General features: G+C 45.0%; 8 non-coding genes across 8 annotated transcripts in view; all 8 read right to left on the bottom strand.

The window, feature by feature from the left end:
• Window positions 1–735: 735 nt before the first annotated feature.
• trnap-ugg (transfer RNA proline (anticodon UGG)) lies at window positions 736–807 on the bottom strand. Its single transcript has one exon. It is a non-coding gene; the product is annotated as a tRNA-Pro (tRNA).
• A 428-nt stretch (window positions 808–1,235) lies between these two features.
• On the bottom strand, window positions 1,236–1,307 carry trnaq-uug (transfer RNA glutamine (anticodon UUG)). Its single transcript has one exon. It is a non-coding gene; the product is annotated as a tRNA-Gln (tRNA).
• Window positions 1,308–2,137: 830 nt separating this feature from the next.
• On the bottom strand, window positions 2,138–2,209 carry trnap-ugg (transfer RNA proline (anticodon UGG)). Its single transcript has one exon. It is a non-coding gene; the product is annotated as a tRNA-Pro (tRNA).
• Window positions 2,210–2,645: 436 nt separating this feature from the next.
• Window positions 2,646–2,717, bottom strand: trnaq-uug (transfer RNA glutamine (anticodon UUG)). The gene has a single exon. It is a non-coding gene; the product is annotated as a tRNA-Gln (tRNA).
• A 97-nt stretch (window positions 2,718–2,814) lies between these two features.
• trnap-agg (transfer RNA proline (anticodon AGG)) lies at window positions 2,815–2,886 on the bottom strand. Its single transcript has one exon. It is a non-coding gene; the product is annotated as a tRNA-Pro (tRNA).
• A 662-nt stretch (window positions 2,887–3,548) lies between these two features.
• On the bottom strand, window positions 3,549–3,620 carry trnap-ugg (transfer RNA proline (anticodon UGG)). The gene has a single exon. It is a non-coding gene; the product is annotated as a tRNA-Pro (tRNA).
• Window positions 3,621–4,048: 428 nt separating this feature from the next.
• On the bottom strand, window positions 4,049–4,120 carry trnaq-uug (transfer RNA glutamine (anticodon UUG)). The gene has a single exon. It is a non-coding gene; the product is annotated as a tRNA-Gln (tRNA).
• Window positions 4,121–4,951: 831 nt separating this feature from the next.
• trnap-ugg (transfer RNA proline (anticodon UGG)) overlaps window positions 4,952–5,000 on the bottom strand; it is a 72-nt gene continuing 23 nt past the window's right edge. The window contains exon 1 of the tRNA in view: window positions 4,952–5,000. This exon is cut by the window's right edge and continues 23 nt beyond it. This is a non-coding gene — a tRNA (tRNA-Pro).

Here is a 5,000-nt window from a genome sequence, read left to right as displayed (position 1 = left end):
AAGGGCTCATCCAGGATTTGAACCCAGGGCCTCTCGCACCCTAAGCGAGAATCATACCCCTAGACCAACGAGCCAGTGAAAAACAGCTGCTTCACATGGCAACACTTTCGGCAGACAAACCAGCATTCTCTGAAAAAGGCCTCTGTGTGACCCACGACGCCCTTACAAAATACCAGACAACTGTAAGGGCTTACCCATTCATTCGAACCTGGGAGCTCTCGCGGCATGAGCAAGATTCATACTCCAAGTCAGCAAGCCACTAGCCAATATGCAAGAAATATATTATGTGGCGATACTATCTGCTGACAAAGTGAAAGTATTCAAAAGACATTTTTATGAAAGCTATTATGCCCTGTAAAACACAAGACAGCAGCGAGGGATCGTCCGGGATTTGGACGATTGGACTCTCGCACCCAAAGCCAGAATCATACCACTTGACCCAAGGGCCACTGCAAGACAGCAACTTTACATAACAACACTAACTGCTGACAAACCGGCATTTTCAGAAAAAGGCCTCTGTGTAAGCCACAATACCCTTACAAAACAGAAGATATCTGTAAGGGCTGAACTGAAATTTGAACCTGGGAGCTCTCACGGCATGAGCGAAGATCATACTCCTAGTCGACCAGACAAGGAATGTTATATGTGGCGATACTAACTGCTGACAAACTGGAATTCTTCAAATGAAGGTTTTATGAAAGCCATATTGCCCTGTAAAACACATGACACCTGCAAGGGCTCATCCGGGATTTGAACCCGGGACCTCTTGCACCCAAAGCGAGAATCATACCCCTAGACCAACGAGCCACTAAAGCTTGACATTTTCACATGGAACCAGCAGCAGCAGATGGTCAGAATTCTTTATTTAAAAATTGAGTCAGAACGTAATTTCAGAAGCTCAAGTGTTGAAGTCGGGCTTGTGCGTCAGATGGACCCGGGGCTTCTCCTGCCCAAAACAAGATTCGCAGCCCTAGAACGACAAGTTGAGTCACCTTAAAATTGCTGTTGTTTTTGTCCACTAGCTTCAGTGAGGTAAATTGATCTTATCCATTTCACAGATTTAAGCTGCATGGCAAAAACACATAACATTATGTAAGTCGTTGTTGGAGGAGGATCGTGATAGCATCAAATAGCTATGTAAGCACCTAGTATCACAACCACTCACTAATTGGTGTGATTAAAATTGGTCTCATTCATTTATTTCACTGATTTGAAGCTGTAAGGAAAGAAGGAAAAGGTTCCACCGAGATTTGAACTCGGATCACTGGATTCAAAGTCCAGAGTGCTAACCAGTACACCATGGAACCAAGACCTTCCTCAATTGACATCTAATGCTTGCACACTAGCGTTGAAACTGTCCTTTGTGAAAGCCATGATGTCCCTCAAAACCAAAGAAAGTTGCAAGGGCTCATCCAGGATTTGAACCCAGGGCCTCTCGCACCCTAAGCGAGAATCATACCCCTAGACCAACGAGCCAGTGAAAAACAGCTGCTTCACATGGCAACACTTTCGGCAGACAAACCAGCATTCTCTGAAAAAGGCCTCTGTGTGACCCACGACGCCCTTACAAAATACCAGACAACTGTAAGGGCTTACCCATTCATTCGAACCTGGGAGCTCTCGCGGCATGAGCAAGATTCATACTCCAAGTCAGCAAGCCACTAGCCAATATGCAAGAAATATATTATGTGGCGATACTATCTGCTGACAAAGTGAAAGTATTCAAAAGACATTTTTATGAAAGCTATTATGCCCTGTAAAACACAAGACAGCAGCGAGGGATCGTCCGGGATTTGGACGATTGGACTCTCGCACCCAAAGCCAGAATCATACCACTTGACCCAAGGGCCACTGCAAGACAGCAACTTTACATAACAACACTAACTGCTGACAAACCGGCATTTTCAGAAAAAGGCCTCTGTGTAAGCCACAATACCCTTACAAAACAGAAGATATCTGTAAGGGCTCAACTGAAATTTGAACCTGGGAGCTCTCACGGCATGAGCGAAGATCATACTCCTAGTCGACCAGACAAGGAATGTTATATGTGGCGATACTAACTGCTGACAAACTGGAATTCTTCGAAAGAAGGTTTTATGAAAGCCATATTGCCCTGTAAAACACATGACACCTGCAAGGGCTCATCCGGGATTTGAACCCGGGACCTCTTGCACCCAAAGCGAGAATCATACCCCTAGACCAACGAGCCACTAAAGCTTGACATTTTCACATGGAACCAGCAGCAGCAGATGGTCAGAATTCTTTATTTAAAAATTGAGTCAGAACGTAATTTCAGAAGCTCAAGTGTTGAAGTCGGGCTTGTGCGTCAGATGGACCCGGGGCTTCTCCTGCCCAAAACAAGATTCGCAGCCCTAGAACGACAAGTTGAGTCACTTGTTTGCCTTAAAATTGCTGTTGTTTTTGTCCACTAGCTTCAGTGAGGTAAATTGATCTTATCCATTTCACAGATTTAAGCTGCATGGCAAAAACACATAACATTATGTAAGTCGTTGTTGGAGGAGGATCGTGATAGCATCAAATAGCTATGTCAGCACCTAGTATCACAACCACTCACTAATTGGTGTGATTAAAATTGGTCTCATTCATTTATTTCACTGATTTGAAGCTGTAAGGAAAGAAGGAAAAGGTTCCACCGAGATTTGAACTCGGATCACTGGATTCAAAGTCCAGAGTGCTAACCATTACACCACAGAACCAAGACCTTCCTCAGTTGACATCTAATGCTTGCACACTAGCGTTGAAACGGGCCTTTGTGAAAGCCATGATGTCCCTCCAAACCAAAGAGAGTTGCAAGGGCTCGTCCGGGATTTGAACCCGGGACCTCTCGCACCCTAAGCGAGAATCATACCCCTAGACCAACGAGCCAGTGAAAAACAGCAGCTTCACATGGCAACACTTTCGGCAGACAAACCAGCATTCTCTGAAAAAGGCCTCTGGGTGACCCACGACGCCCTTACAAAATACCAGACAACTGTAAGGGCTTACCCATTCATTTGAACCTGGGAGCTCTCGCGGCATGAGCAAGATTCATACTCCTAGACCAGCAAGCCACTAGCCAATATGCAAGGAATATATTATGTGGCGATACTATCTGCTGACAAAGTGAAAGTATTCAAAAGACATTTTTATGAAAGCTATTATGCCCTGTAAAACACAAGACAGCAGCGAGGGATCGTCCGGGATTTGGACGATTGGACTCTTGCACCCAAAGCCAGAATCATACCACTTGACCCAAGGGCCACTGCAAGACAGCAACTTTACATAACAACACTAACTGCTGACAAACCGGCATTCTCAGAAAAAGGCCTCTGTGTAAGCCACAATACCCTTACAAAACAGAAGATATCTGTAAGGGCTCAACTGAAATTTGAACCTGGGAGCTCTCACGGCATGAGCGAAGATCATACTCCTAGTCCACCAGACAAGGAATGTTATATGTGGCGATACTAACTGCTGACAAACTGGAATTCTTCGAAAGAAGGTTTTATGAAAGCCATATTGCCCTGTAAAACACATGACACCTGCAAGGGCTCGTCCGGGATTTGAACCCGGGACCTCTCGCACCCAAAGCAAGAATCATACCCCTAGACCAACGAGCCACTAAAGCTTGACATTTTCACATGGAACCAGCAGCAGCAGATGGTTAGAATTCTTTATTTAAAAATTGAGTCAGAACGTAATTTCAGAAGCTCAAGTGTTGAAGTCGGGCTTGTGCGTCAGATGGACCCGGGGCTTCTCCTGCCCAAAACAAGATTCACAGCCCTAGAACGACAAGTTGAGTCACCTTAAAATTGCTGTTGTTTTTGTCCACTAGCTTCAGTGAGGTAAATTGATCTTATCCATTTCACAGATTTAAGCTGCATGGCAAAAACACATAATATTATGTAAGTCGTTGTTGGAGGAGGATCGTGATAGCATCAAATAGCTATGTCAGCACCTAGTATCACAACCACTCACTAATTGGTGTGATTAAAATTGGTCTCATTCATTTATTTCACTGATTTGAAGCTGTAAGGAAAGAAGGAAAAGGTTCCACCAAGATTTGAACTCGGATCACTGGATTCAAAGTCCAGAGTGCTAACCATTACACCACCGAACCAAGACCTTCCTCAGTTGACATCTAATGCTTGCACACTAGCGTTGAAACTGGCCTTTGTGAAAGCCATGATGTCCCTCAAAACCAAAGAGAGTTGCAAGGGCTCGTCCAGGATTTGAACCCGGGACCTCTCGCACCCTAAGCGAGAATCATACCCCTAGACCAACGAGCCAGTGAAAAACAGCAGCTTCACATGGCAACACTTTCGGCAGACAAACCAGCATTCTCTGAAAAAGGCCTCTGGGTGACCCACGACGCCCTTACAAAATACCAGACAACTGTAAGGGCTTACCCATTCATTTGAACCTGGGAGCTCTCGCGGCATGAGCAAGATTCATACTCCTAGACCAGCAAGCCACTAGCCAATATGCAAGGAATATATTATGTGGCGATACTATCTGCTGACAAAGTGAAAGTATTCAAAAGACATTTTTATGAAAGCTATTATGCCCTGTAAAACACAAGACAGCAGCGAGGGATCGTCCGGGATTTGGACGATTGGACTCTCGCACCCAAAGCCAGAATCATACCACTTGACCCAAGGGCCACTGCAAGACAGCAACTTTACATAACAACACTAACTGCTGACAAACCGGCATTCTCAGAAAAAGGCCTCTGTGTAAGCCACAATACCCTTACAAAACAGAAGATATCTGTAAGGGCTCAACTGAAATTTGAACCTGGGAGCTCTCACGGCATGAGCGAAGATCATTCTCCTAGTCCACCAGACAAGGAATGTTATATGTGGCGATACTAACTGCTGACAAACTGGAATTCTTCGAAAGAAGGTTTTATGAAAGCCATATTGCCCTGTAAAACACATGACACCTGCAAGGGCTCGTCCGGGATTTGAACCCGGGACCTCTCGCACCCAAAGCGAGAA

This window comes from Danio rerio, chromosome 13, assembly GCF_052040795.2.
Source record: "Danio rerio strain M-AB ecotype USA chromosome 13, GRCz13ab, whole genome shotgun sequence".
Taxonomy (NCBI): domain Eukaryota; kingdom Metazoa; phylum Chordata; class Actinopteri; order Cypriniformes; family Danionidae; genus Danio; species Danio rerio.
Note: the sequence above shows the minus strand (reverse complement) of the source record. Positions and strands in the feature narration are given on the sequence as shown.